The sequence below is a fragment of the Cryptomeria japonica genome, chromosome 2 (genome assembly GCF_030272615.1).
Source record: "Cryptomeria japonica chromosome 2, Sugi_1.0, whole genome shotgun sequence".
NCBI lineage: Eukaryota > Viridiplantae > Streptophyta > Pinopsida > Cupressales > Cupressaceae > Cryptomeria > Cryptomeria japonica.
The window spans coordinates 295,697,154-295,708,502 of record NC_081406.1 but is presented as its reverse complement, the minus strand read 5'-3'; positions in this window follow the sequence as shown (position 1 = coordinate 295,708,502).

Genomic DNA, 11,349 nt, shown 5'->3' with positions numbered 1-11,349 from the left:
AGCTGTGCTCATGGTGGCCAATCTAGAGTTCAGATTGGGAGTGATTCTTTTAGTGGGTCTAGAGGGAGAGGAAATCAATCCTAGACTGTTGCACCTTCTAGGGGTCCTCAGAAACCAAGGGTGGTCAGCAATAGCTGCTGAGACCGAAGCAGTCTCAGGGCCAGCAGGGTGGCAACTCTCAATTTCGAAAGGTAGGTTCTAGAAGAAGGGTAGGAAGGCCTTTCCAAGGCAGTCTTCTCAGGGAGTATCTCAGGCCCCTAGTGGGGAGAGCTTTCAGCAATCCAGTGGGCCATTTAGAAGTAGAGGACCTGGTAGTGGAGCTTGCTTCACCTGTGGTCAGTTTGGCCATAAAGCCGCTCAGTGCCCTCAATGTCCTCACCAGACAAGTAGGCAGAGGCCAACCGCATTAGAGCCGATAATAGGGGATGCAGGTAGATCCCATAGAGTATTTGCAACAGTGGATGACCACCAGGCTGAGCATCAGAGTACCATGATTGAGACCACAAGTGTGTTGTGTGGTATTCCTATCTCTATACTTTTTGATTCTGGTGCTTCAAATTCTTTTATTTCTTCATCCATTGTGGAGCGGTGTGGGCTCGTGTCTACTAAGCAGGCAGATAGGTGGCTAGTAGAGTTGGCTACCGATGTGCGAGTGTTTGTAGATGCCTTCGTTTCCAGTTGTGAGTTGGACCTAGGACCTTTTGTCACTTCAGTTGACCTTCGAGTCATTCCTTTGGGGTCCTATGGAGTTGTGTTGGGGATGGATTGGTTATCATCTCACAACACTCATGTAGACTATCGTCTGAAGATAGTAGAGTATTTATATGACCATGGAAGGAGAGTGGGGATCGTTGGAGTTCAGCGATCGATATCCTTACGTATGATTTCCGCTATGCAACTTAGGCAGTGCATGCATAAAGGGTATCATCTTTTTTGAGCTTCTCTTGAGGATGTGGATGAGGAAGAGAGTCGATAAATTTCTCTTGATGGTCACCCTATTCTTTGAGAGTATGCTGATGTGTTTCCTTTGGATATTCTCGGTATGCCTCTGAAGCGAGACATAGATTTTTGCATTGACTTGGTTCCTAGTGAGGAACCTATTTTGAGAGCACCATATTGGATGACTACTCAGAAGTTAAGTGATTTGAAGTTGCAGGTAGAGGAATTGTTGGCCAAAGGATTCATTCATCCTAGTGTTTCTCCTTGGGGTACACCAATTATCTTCATTATGAAGAAGGATGGTTCTCTTCGATTATGCATTGATTATCGACAGTTGAATAAGGTAACCATCTAGAATTGATATCCATTGCCTCGGATAGATGATGTTTTTGATCAGGTTAAGGGAGCAAAGGTGTTCTCTAAGATAGACCTAAAATTTGGGTATCATCAGTTGTGCATTCATGATGCAGACATTCATAAGATGGTGTTTTGTACTTGTTATGGTCACTACAGTGGTGCCATTTGGGTTGACAAACGTGCCTTCAGTGTTCATGAGTCTTATGAATGGGGTTTTTCACACCTACCTTGACCACTTTGTCCTTGTGTTATTGGATGACATATTGATTTATTCTAGATCTATGGAAGAGCATGAGGGTCACTTGCGTCAGGTATTACAGTGCTTGAGGGAGAATCAACTTTTTGCAAACTTGGCGAAGTGTGATTTCTTTCAGTCAGAGGTGAGCTATCTTGGTCATATAGTTTCGGGAGAAGGTGTATACATGGATCCTTCTAAGATCCAAGCCATTGTTGATTGGCCAGTGCCAACCAATGTTTCTGAGGCTTGAAATTTCATGGGTTTGGCTGGATATTACTTTCTCTTTGTGCAGAGCTTTTCTTGGATAGGCCACCCAATTAATTCTCTTCAAAGGAAAGGGAAGAAGTTCATTTGGTTAGAGCAGTGTGAATTGGATTTTCATACCTTGAAGGAACTCCTTATTAGTGCTTCGATTTTGGCAGTTTCTGACCCATCCAGAGATTTCATGGTATGCACAGATGCCTCTTTAAAAGGTATAGGTGCGGTGCTTATGCAGGATGGACGTGTGGTTGTATATGAGTCTCACAAACTCAAGGATCACGAGTTGAACTATCCAGTTCATGACTTGGAGTTGGTAGTTGTAGTGTATGCATTGGTTCGTTGGAGACATTTCCTATTGGGGCGTCAATTTCAGCTACACAGTGATCACCGCAGTTTGCAGTATATTTTCACACAGCCGAACTTGAATGCTCAACAACTAAGATGGATGGAATTCCTCTACGAGTATGATTTTGAGGTTTTTTATATTCAAGGGAAAGAGAATGTAGTGGCAGATGCTTTGAGCCATAGGTGGCATGAGGTTGCAGCATTGTCCCTTAGTGTGGACTTGAGTGAGAGAATTCTTGGATTTCTTCCTCAGGACACCTGGTATCAGGATGTTAGAGCCGTGGTAGAGTCTGGAAGACCATTGGAGGGTAGATACTCTGGTTATACTCTTGAGTCAGATGGTCTTCTTCGACATCTTGGATGGATCTATGTACCTCCTTTGGAGGGTCTTCACATTTTGATCATGACTGAGGCCCATCGTGCACCTTATTTGGCACACCCTGGTGTCAAGAAGATGCATGCTGATCTTAGATAGTAATATCATTGGGCTGGTATGAAATGTGACATTGCTGATTTTGTGTCTAAGTGCTTGGAATGTCAGTGATTGAAGGCAGAGCATCAGCACCTTGCAAGGCTTTTATAGCCTAATTTGATACCAGATTGGAAATGGGATATCATTTCCATGGATTTCATAGTAGGGTTGCGTGTTTCTTCGCATCACCATGATGCCATCATGGTCATTGTTGATAGATTGACCAAATTTGCTCATTTTGTTCCTATTCGATTGTCTTATACAATAGCAGTGGTGGCACGAGTCTTCTCAGAAGATGTGGTGAGGTTGCATGGGATCCCAAGACGAATCATTTCTGGTAGAGACCCGATCTTTACTTCAGCCTTGTGGACCTCACTTTAGCATGTTTTGGGGACCTAGTTGAACTTTAGTTCAGCCTATCACCCAGAGACCAATGGTCAGACTAAGCATGTGAATCAAGTTTTGGAGGACATGCTTCACATGTATTTTATGGATTAGCAGCCACACTGGGAGGAATATATTTTCCTTGTGGATTTTTCTTATAACAACATATATCACAGTTCTATAGGCATGTCTCCCTTCCAGGCTTTGTATGGTCATCCTTTCCATACTCCTTTGAGTTGGGATCGATTGGAGGATAGGGTGTGCTTAGGTCCAGATTTGCTTCGTGAGATGGAGTAGCAGGTTGAGAAAATTCATGGGCATTTGGTTGCTGCTCAAGATAGGCAGAAGAAGTATGTCAATGCCCAAAGAGTCGATTGTCAGTTTTATGTTAGCGACCGTGTGTTCTTGAGAGTGCGTCTGCGGAAGAGTATGATCCATTATGGAAAGGGTTCTAAGTTGGCGCCTCCTTTTGTAGGCCCTTTTGAGATCCTTGAGAGGATAGGACCTATTGCCTACCATCTTTCCTTGCCACCAAGTCTATCCTGCATCCACGATGTCTTTCATGTTTCTATTCTTCATCCTTATCATCCTGATGTGACCCATGTTCTTGATTGGAACGCTTTGCAGGTCAAGGATGGGCAAATTTCCATGGAGCCCGTGTGCATACTTCAGTATCGGGGTTTGACCCTCAGGGGTCATACCATTGAGCAGGTAGGGTCCTATGGGATCCCAGTGACAAGACCTCAGCGACTTGGGAAGATGTAGTGAAGATGAGAGAGCTTTATTCTTATTTGTTTTAGGCTTCTAGGAGTAAGCCTAGGCTTCGGGGGGAGTATGTAATACCCCTCCTCGATCAACCTCTTTTTGTATATTTTGATTTACTTTTGTGATTGTTCAGTGGAACATTTTTGTATATTGATTCGGATGTTATGTGATGTTATTTCATACTTTATCTGTATTTATGGTGAGTGTTTTTATGCATTATCTCAGTGCTTATGATCAATGTTATTTACGGATCATTATCATGGACTGACACTTTTACCTTATATGTGTGATTCGTTATTATTTGCTTGCATGTTTGCATGTGTATGGGATGCGAGGGGATGATTTTCCTTCACTCACTCCGGTGAGACAGGGAACATCACAATTCTTCTTCATCGGTGTGCGTGTTGTGTCTGTATATATATATATATATATATATATATATATATATATATATATATATATATATATATATATATATATATATATATATATATATATATATATATTTGTCTATATGCACGTGTGGTTCTTTTGGTGTAGGACATTGCAGGTACTAGTACTGGGTAGGTACGAGGTATTGACTCCACCTAGTTTTATAGGTCTAAGCATGCCTTATATATCCAATGGGAGTGGAGGAGATAGTTGTTGTACCCTAGTTTGACCAGTGGTTACACTCGTGTGAGTGTTATCTGTCGATTGTCTTTCCCATTTGGCTGTTATGCGAGTCATGGTGCCTTGGTTTGGTCATTTGAGAGTCGACATTTGATCATTCTTGGTTTTGCATGTTTCCATTTATTTAAATAGTTATTTAATTTAAATGGATGATGCTATCTTATGTTGGCGTAATTAGTTAATTATTATGCTCTGTGATTATTGATTTAATTAAATTAATGATTTGCTAGATTAAATAGTTAAAGGGCTTATTTATTTTGTAAGGTGCATTGATATATTTTGGAAGGAAATAAATAATTGCCTAGCCAATTAAATGTTAAATGATTATGTTGAGAAAAAGTATTTTTGGAAATAGAAATTAATAAAAGCTTTCCTTATTACTTTTCCATTTGACCTTTTCATTTTAATTGTTGGAAAAGAACTATTTTTAAAAGGGAGTAAATCTGATTGCTTTTTAGTTTTAAAATATTTAAATCTGATTGGATGGAATAACTTTTTAACCTAGAAAGTTTAGGTTATAAGATAATTTTCATCCTATTCTGGATATACATGAGAAGAAGAGAGGTAGAATTTTGGAGAGAAAATTGGTAAATCACTTTGGAAGGAGGAGTTGGAATTCGAATTGGTTTGCAGGGATTGGGATTCTTCCTTCATTTTGGTTGCTAGTTTGCTTCAAGGTTGGATAATCTCTTCTTGTTTTCATTTTAAATTTGGAATTTTCAGTTTGCTTCCTGTGTATGGAAATGATGCAAATCTTCCTATAGATGCTTGTGGAATGATTGGAATGGAAGAAAGAGTGTTTAATATTGTTGGGTTTGTAAATTTATATCATATGGTTGCATTTAGGAAAGAAATGGTTCATTTCTCTATCTGTTGTGTGTTTGTTCTTGAAAATCAATTTCTCGTTATACCTCTTCTATTTGGAAAGAATGAACTAGATTTAGCTTGTTGTGTGCTTTCTAGTATCTATTTGCCCAAGATTTGGGGTTCTTGTGGGGTTTTATTTCACCATTTGCCTTATTGGTAAATTTCTATTTTGAAAATTGGATTTGGCATTGTGTATGTGTGTGCCCGTGAAATGTTCTGGAAATGAATCATTTTCATGTTTAAACGATTGGGTGGAGTGTTGATTTTAATGCCTTGGAGGCATGTATTTTATTTGTTTTGTTGACCTTACCTCACCCCGTGTTGGCCTAGTCCCACCACACGGGTCAGTAGTCTCTACTATCCACAAGTAGCAGTACTACTGGTCGGCAGTACTGCTATGTGATAGCAGTACTACCGGTCGGTAGTCATTGCTACCGGTTGGTAGCAGTGCTACTGGTCGGCAACATCGCTACCGATCGGCAACAGTACTACCGGTAGGTAGTGCCTATAGCCTTGACAATGACATTGCTGCGGGTTGGTTTTGACCCCCGCGTAACCATGTACCCTCACTGGTACAAACCGGTTAGTGCAATGAAGTTAATTTTTTATAAATGAAATGTATTTTTTTTTAAACGAATTTTGTGTTGAATGAAAATAGTGATTTTCTTGTGCTTTATCATGTGGTTAATAAATTTATCTATGGAAATCAAGGCATGAATTAGGAATTCAAATTGGTTAATATGGATATATTTTGGAAATAAATTAAATGCCTGTGAGAATTAATGTTTTTATTCGGTTGAATGTTTAATGTGGAACTTCATTCCTGATGGAATAATGATTTGGAAATTGATTGGATGTGATTGTAGGAAAAGAGTGTTTTATTTAATTTCCAATTAATGATGTTGCAAGTGCGTATGATGCTATTTTTCCTCAAAGATTGTCTGAGTGTGGACTTAGTGAATTAGCTGTCCTTGCAAGTGTATATTAAGTTTTTTCTAGTCTATGGTTCAGTTGTCCTGTGGTGGTGTATTTGGTACCTTTGACCAAGTGATATATGTTGGCTTTGTTGTCTTAGCCATGTAGTGTCTTTGCCTTATGGTTAACCAAGAGTCAGTATGTCCTTGTTTGACCACTTGTTTCAGATAGTGGTGGTTATTGCTGTCTACTTCGCCATAGGGTCCTCAGGGGGTGACCTTGTCTATTTAAGTGTCCCTTGAGAGAGTGAATTTTGAGCAGGTTACCCCTACGTGTTGGTAAGCAGATTGGTCTTTCTTTATTTATTTAATCTTGGTACATTATGGCTCACAAAAAGAAAGACAAATTTCCTACCAATTAGTTGGAAAATCATTATATTGATTAACCTCTGAATTAAGGTACAACTCCCTTTAATAAATATTCAATCAGCTCCAAATTATGCACAATCAATAGAATGATTTTCACAAGAAAGCACTAAAAGGTAATTGCATTCACCAGTCAATACAAAATGAACGCAAGCACTGATTCATATATAACTCTTTATATAAAGCCGTCAGACTTCACACGTACACTAAAACAAAATGAAAATCCTTTAAAGATGAATTTCGCTAATAATTTTCGGCACACATAGAAAGTATAACGGCTCCTTCCTTGAAACAAATTTTCACAGAAATCAAATTCCAAAATATCAAACACACAGATTTGAAATCAAAGAGAACTGTTAATGAGATTTTCATTCATTGATGATCATCCACCTTCTACATACACAAAGTCTTTAGCTAATTTAAAAGATAGTCTTTTCAAAAACTTAGTGAACCATTACAAAGTCATTACAAAACATATATATAGGTCACCAGACCAATAGCTTTTAACTGAAGTAAAATTAACTCGTAAGAGTTAATAGAAAACTGCCCTAACTGCATAACCAAAATAAAGAAATGACTAAACTCGTTGGCAAACAACTGCCAGTAGTGCTAGTCATGTCGACTGCTCGGTTTGGGTATGATCACTCAGGTTGGCATTTTGGACAAACACCATCACCACCTTTGCCACACTCCACTCTCGATGCACCTTCAAAAATTCTTGAATTACAGTTACGTGTGGCAAACTGATGTGAATTACTCTCTACTTCCAGAGCTCCTTCTTCCTCTTCAACATCTGCACTTTGTCCCCGTGTGAGTCCAGGTGATTGAGACAAACTATGAGCATCGATTCTACTTTGGAAATCCTCGTGAAATCTCCCACAGCCAAGGATTTCTCCACTTTGAGTTGTTTAATGTGGCTGCTAAACTGGTTAATCATCTCTATGGTATCTTCTAGGGTTTCACTATCTTCTTTAAGCAATTGGACATCCACGCAGTGCAGATCCTTCTGGATGGTCGCCCTTAAGGTCGTTAATTTGCCATGCAAACTGGCTGATTCACTATGACCCTGTTCAATAATTTGGTTGTGCCACTCAATAATCTCTTTGCAAATAGACAATACATCCTCATTTAAACCTGGCACTTGATTTTCAGCAAGAAAATTCATCAAACCATAACGCTGAATATCACGCATCTGTTTTGAAATCACTGCCCATTTTGTTTTCTCTTTCTTCCACGAGATTAAGTCAGAATCCAATGCTTTGGTGACTTCATTAGCATCTTTGAAAATCTGGACTAAATCCGTTATGTAATTGGTCGCTTGATGCATGATCGAGGTGAGCCATTCTGAGAAAACCTTGGCAATTATCCTGTTTCGTTGAACCTCATCAAAGAATTTCTGATTACCAAGTGATTTTGGGCTAAATGGTCCCGAAATTTGAGACAACAATAATGGGCTGTTCTACTGAGCATGAATATACTTAGCCATTTGCATTAAATTTTGCTTTAACTCAGCCTTGTCTCTTTCGTCTTTCCAAGTACAAGAGATAATTCATTTATTCGAAGTCTCTACATGTTTCACATCTACGGCTCTGGTTCCGACCCCCAAATCAACTCATTCAATAGCATAGTCTGCTTCTGAAGCAATAACAACATCTTTGTCAGGCGTGGGTTTGGCAATGTCTGCAGTCCAATCCTTTGTGCTTTCATCAAAATCAATCATAGCCTCCATTTTTAACTTTTTGGGCTTTGTAGACTTTCCCAGACATTTACTCACAGCATCCTCCATTGATACCGAAATAGGAACCACATTCCTTTTCATGGTGATTGAATCACTTAACTACTTGGGTGCCAGAGTCAGTTCCTTAGATGGCATGGGTGGAAATCCTGTTGAGGGTGGCAGTGTGGCACTGTCTGCATGAGACTGGATATCAAGCATCCCTGGATCCTGGAAAGTAGTGTCTACACCGGTTGAAACCTTGTTTGCATCAGAAACAGGGGATGCCATATCGCACAGTGCTTCCTCTGCATCCAAATCAAGAATGAGATGGGGAGCCGACAGCTGAAAACTCTTCTTGGACCTTGACCTGGTAATTCGACCACAAATAGAAAGCTCAACCTCAGTGTCAAGTTTCTCTTCTTTAATTGTTGTCTACCTTTTTCTTGCAACAAAAATAGGAATGTTACTTAAAATAGAAGTTTTGCTTGCGATATTCCTCTTCCCACTTTTTCTTCTTGAACTGGTTGTTCTTGTCAGATGAAATCGGCAACTCCTAAGCCAGTTTTCTGTGTTGCAAATTACGTTGAAGGTGCATGTCTGAATACTATTCTCCATCTTTTTACTCCAATCCACCTCTGGAAGAGGTTCATTATGTACCCAATTCAGAAACTCAAAATCAACTATATCTTCATCATCAGTGGTGACACCTGAAGTGTCCATTGGCAATTTCATGTCATGGATTTGTTTCAGGGTTAACTTGGACCAACTCATTTTCCTTACTTCAAATTCATCTAGCAACCCTCCCAATAATCTTCCAACTGAGACACATGCTAATCAAGCACCATATTCTTCACATATTGAGTGATGAAACCTTTACTATCAAAATTATCCCTTTTCACAAAGGTCTTCAAATGAAATCCCTTAAATTCTAGCTCAAGGTTTAGTGCATCAGAGATAGACCTATAGCTGTAATGCCCTAAGTCAATGGGGAAAATCCCACTTGTGTCGGAGTCCTCACCATAATCCTTTGCAACATAGGCAAGCTACCTGGAAACTTCGATTAAAATACAGGACTCTGAAACATACCTGGGTAGCCTAAAGGGTTCACCTTTAAATCCTCCAACCCTTAGGTAAGTGAAGTGACTAAACTGTGTAAAGAAACTACCATAGATATTAACAAGTTCAATGGCTTCTGCAGACATCCTCCTATGCAAGTTATCTTGTAATTCAAAGGTCAACCTCCCACCAAAAATATCATTCCAACAGAGATAATTATTAACATGCCCTTTTCAAGTCAAATTAGGATGATACTCATAAATCTTTATGCCTTGAACCCATTTTGTATGGGATAATCCAGACCATTCTCTCACACAAGAAAACATATATAACAGGTACAAATACATATGAAAATTTGACATCCCAGGGTAATTACTCAAACCTTCGTGCAACCTTTCTGCGATAACAGTTCCCCAGTCAAGGAACTGATTTTTATCTAGAGTGACCTGGATGAAGAAATACATCCAGTCCTCCCAATAGGAGTGGGAACTACCCTTTACTCTGCTCAACAATATTACCAAGTCTCGGATTGTGGGAATTAAATGTTCACGGGTTAGAGGTCTCGGCAGCCTTGAGCCTCCTTTATGGAATTTTTGAAGCCAATTCTGTGCAATAACAGTTCTGTAATACCACTTTTTCTTAGAGAAAATTCCATAGGATTTTCCAATCGTCCAATCTTCATAGGGTTCTCGGTGTGGGATGCCCATGGCTACCATTACTGTCTGTCTATCGATGGATAACAAAACCTCACCATTGTTTTTCCTTATGCATCTATTACCCTTGTCATAGTGATTCATACATTCTAGAACTAATTCAGGGCAAGAAGCAGCTAGAGGAAATGCAGCCGCTTCTAATAACCCGCTCTGTGCAACATCTCTCATCATAGGATTTGTGGTTGGGTTCTGGGCTCTTTCTAGAAAGTCATCTAAATCCAGTTGGACTAATGTTGTATCACCTAATTCCGGTAAAGAGCTTACAAGGGTAGACAAGCTCATTAATTTGGGCAAAGTAGGCCTCATGTTTAGCTCTTTATTTTCTCCAATTAACCCAAGCAAAGAAGGAAAGTGGAAATGGAAACAAACAACTAACAAAATACCCAGATCTTTAAAAAAAACTGCAACAATTTAGAAAGTTGTTGGACATACCTTCCTTTATCCTCTGCAAACCCCTATCGTAGTCTATTTCTCCCACTCCAGAAACTCCTTCTCAAAACCTTCCCAAGAAAATAATAATCTCGATGTGACATCTACTCAATTTTAAAGCCGAGAAAATCTTACCCATTATTACCCTAAACTGTCTCCCTTACTCTTCGTTCGTGTGACCTTACTTTGAAATGATTGTATCGAAGCATGCCTTAAATGCTATATCACTTCACTTATGACACTATGGATCCTCACACATACTTGCTATAAATGACAGATTTCAAATCATTAGAGAGAATATTCCTCTCCTCTACGGCTGTTAATCATATCTTAAAATCCGCGTTGTCACCTCGCGCCAAGTCACATTTCTTCCAAGAAACCTAAACATGGACTTTGAATATTGTGAAACAACCACGACACAAAATTAACATGAAAAATCTTGAACTTTTAACCAAAAAGGTTCAAGTTCAAGGTTCAAAGAATGTAAAATGCGGATAAGGACTATCGAAGACTTAAAACCGTGCGGAAGGAAAAAACATTCAAAACAACGCCCATTGAACTTTGAACCTTGAACCAAAAAGGTTCAAGTTCAAGGTTCAAGTTCAACATAGTGAAACTTAACAATGGCCAAGTTACATGAGGAAAATTAAGCAAATGACTTGACCAATAGATTAGACGGGTATTACTTCAAAGAAGGACACATATGGAATGGAAATTTTATATGGGCCCAACAGTGGCTCTACATGGTGATTGGGACTTTAAAGTACTAAGCAATGAACCTCAAAATATCTAGT